The sequence below is a fragment of the Limulus polyphemus genome, unplaced genomic scaffold (assembly GCF_000517525.1).
Source record: "Limulus polyphemus unplaced genomic scaffold, Limulus_polyphemus-2.1.2 Scaffold14594, whole genome shotgun sequence".
NCBI classification, from domain to species: domain Eukaryota; kingdom Metazoa; phylum Arthropoda; class Merostomata; order Xiphosura; family Limulidae; genus Limulus; species Limulus polyphemus.
Window position 1 is genome coordinate 2,033 of NW_013680204.1, and position 3,608 is coordinate 5,640.

General features: G+C 30.6%; 1 long non-coding RNA gene across 1 annotated transcript; it reads left to right on the plus strand.

Moving 5' to 3' along the window:
* Positions 1–640: 640 nt before the first annotated feature.
* LOC106477368 lies at positions 641–3,344 on the plus strand. The gene is made up of 3 exons (XR_001291984.2): positions 641–709; positions 2,566–2,653; positions 3,194–3,344. It is a non-coding gene; the product is annotated as an uncharacterized LOC106477368 (long non-coding RNA).
* Positions 3,345–3,608: the final 264 nt, after the last annotated feature.

The window sequence follows — 3,608 nt, forward strand, 5'->3', positions numbered from 1 at the left end:
TACTGAGCAGTTTGGGTGTTTAAGTATTATTACATTAATGAAATGTATGTGAACTTCCAAATTAATTACAGAAAAGTAGGTTGGACAAATTGGTGTAAATTTATTTCAGATTTTCTTTTGTCTTTTTAACAGTATAGTATGGGAGTATTTGATAATTAATACTGACTCTGTTAATTTGAAGGAGTAGCAACATAAGTATTGTAAAACGACACATGTTTGTGGTAAATTGTTTGACTAATCAATCTTTATTAACCTATAGAACAACTTTATGTCATTTCTAAAAGATTTTTAACATTTATTGATTTATACCCTGTTGATTATGTTCAACTGTGTAATTTTGGCATGGAGTCCTTACATTTTATGAGATCAGATTTGTTAAACCACTAATTATTGGTAGTTACGAGTAAAGGGAACAAGGAAGTTATAAACTCGGTGATGAACAGTATTACATATAGGTTGTTTTCTAAGAATATTTATCAATGTAAATATACAAAAATAAACAGTTGGTTATTGAAAGACATTGAACAGTTGATAAGTTAAGAAACTGGGACGTATTGTGTATTGAATCATTTAACTGCTTACCATATGATTTCATTATATAATTTGTAAAAATATGAATAATACAATTTTAATTTGTTGCCTTTGTTTTTCAGTAACAAAAACTAACTTGTCAGTGCATGAAGACAAAAACCGAGTTCCTTACGTAAAGGTATGGTTTATTGCTGTGTTATTGTGAACAATAATGTTTGGATAGTTGTTACAGACTAGGGGAAATAGTTACTGGTAAAACCACAAACACACACAAGGTCACGTTTCTTGTGACTTATAATTATACATGATTAAAAAGTTTTGGTAGTTGTTACAGACTAGAGGTAATAGTTACTGGTAAAAGCTGGGTAGTGTTTTAAGCTTGTAGATGCTGTAAGAAGCTTGTCAGTGTTTTAAGCTTGTAGATACTGAAAGAAGCTGGGTAGTGTTTTTGAAGTGTATTATTCTGTATATATACAGTTATATATTGCTTTAGAAGTATTTGTTAACTAAATTCTAGGTGTTTACACTTTATAAACTACGGTGACCAGATGTCCCAGTTTTGCCGACCCAGTACTATTTTTTTTGGTAGTTTGTCCTGAGAAAAAGTTCTCAGAATGCAAAAAAATTTCTTGGTTTTCATGACAGACATGAAACTGTCAGTCACCTCGAATCACGAATGTAATTGGCCGACTCGACTTGCTTATTGTTGTAACACATTTCTGCTGCCAAACTCTCGAATGTTCTGACTGTGCATGGTGAGAAACCCAGTTCTGTGCAGGTGTGAATGTAGAGAGAATTAAGGTAGTACTCGTCATCGAAACACACCTTATAAAGTCTTGTGCTAAATTTTATGAATATTTAATGAGAAAACAAATCTTCTGTGTTCCATTCGTTCTTCACAAAAAATATGTTTTAAGAAGCTTCAGAGTAATGCTAAAAGAAAATTCTAGAATGTGTGAAAATATTATGGATTCTCAAATAAATCGAAGCATGAAGTATCCTATTTTAAGATGAATCAGATAAAGTAAATAATTAAAGATTTCTTGAATGTATAATTAGCATATTTTTGCTCATTTATTTTGTGTCTATCACCAAAAAAGTACATGAAATTATTTCAAAAAACAATATCAATGTTATTTTATTTGTAAATAATGTGGAACAGTTCAATAAATTAAATATAAGTTAAATTATTTCAAATTTTTAATAACCGTTTTGAAATTAGGGACAAATTCTGGGCTATCCCGGTTTTTCAGTTTGGAACTCCGGGCACCTTATTATAAACAAAACCAAAAAGATTAATTCTTTCCATGCACATGTTGTCGTGTTAGGTTTCTGTTTGTTGTATTAAAAGTCTCGTGTCTTTGTTTACGAACTTTGATTTGAGACCATATTTTTTTTCGTGAAAGTACAGTAGTAAAATATTTACTGTTAACTTGTAAGTGAACTTTCAACCTATGTCTTTTGTTTTTTTTAATAACCTGTGATTTTTAACTCATGACATGAAAGTTTAAGAACATGAGTATTAATATTCCATAATAACATATTAGTACTATAAATCTCCATCTGTAACATTTCATGAGTTTTTAGATTATTATCTTAGACGTGGTAATAAGTAGCTTAATTATCTGCTACACGTGTAGAAATCTGACTTTGTTTTTATTGCCTTTTTAAAAAGTAGTCTAGCTTATCTTAAAGCATAGCTTAAAACTTGACCTTGAAACTTAATGTGAAATATTTTATTCTTGTTGTCCTGGTAGGTTTGGTTTCCCCGTTAAACATTTCTTATTTACGTATCTTGGTGTTAATGTTTCACGGGTAGAATGATAACGTATTATTCAAAAGTAATGTTGTGCGTGATTTCATTAAATGTATATTTATTAATTACTTTAAGGCTGTACGTAATATAAGTATTTAAATTTTGTTTTTTCAGAGTATATTCATATGTTAACAAAATGTATGAATAATATAAGTATTTAAATTTTGTCACAAATTAGTATGAACAGAAGTATTGATGAAGTCTTTATTTACCACCAGGGTGCATCAGAGAGATTCGTAACTAGCCCTGAAGAAGTAATGGAAGTTATTGATGAGGGAAAATCAAACAGACACATAGCTGTGACAAGTAAGTCACTCTGCTTAATATACATGTTTACTCTGACAATAGTAAAGTGTTTTTTAACAATTTACATTCATATTGTAGTCATAATTATCAAATAAGTGATTATAAAAATAATATTCTGTTTTATTGTTTGGAAATTAACTTAGAAGTAAAATGCATTGTGAAATATAGTACATTATGGTGTTTTCTCTCTTCCTGCTGAAACACAAATGATCAGGGTGCTTTTGTGGGCCCCTGGGGCGAGGAGTTTTCCCCCCTGCTTTCTTCGGAGTTTCCTTGGAGCGGTGGGAAAGTTTTCCTGGCCTCCAGCTCTCTCTCTCTCTCTCTCTCTAGACGTGCTTGTAAATAAATTTATATGTAATTGAACTGTTGAAAAAAAATAAATTCTTCAAAGCTGTTTCCATAAGATGAAAAAACAAACATCTGAATGTAATTGACTTTTCCAGCCATTTTCTCTATGAATAAGCATCTTCCATGATAATAATTGAAATTGTAAAACGTATTGTACGATATAAGCTTTACTTTCAACCTTGTTACTGGTAGATATGAACGAGCACAGCTCCCGGAGTCACAGTGTGTTTCTTATAAACGTCAAGCAAGAACATATGGAGAACCAAAAGAAATTAAGTGGTAAATTGTACTTGGTGGATTTAGCTGGTAGTGAAAAAGTAAGTATCCAGCTTTTGTGAAGTATTTACCAAGATCTTTACACTAGAATTTACCAAGATCTTTACACTAGTATTTACCAAGATCTTTACACTAGTATTTACCAAGATCTTTACACTAGAATTTACCAAGATCTTTACACTAGAATTTACCAAGATCTTTACACTAGAATTTACCAAGATCTTTACACTAGAATTTACCAAGATCTTTACACTAGTATTTACCAAGATCTTTACACTAGAATTTACCAAGATCTTTACACTAGAATTTGTTTAGTGATAACAACTAGTAG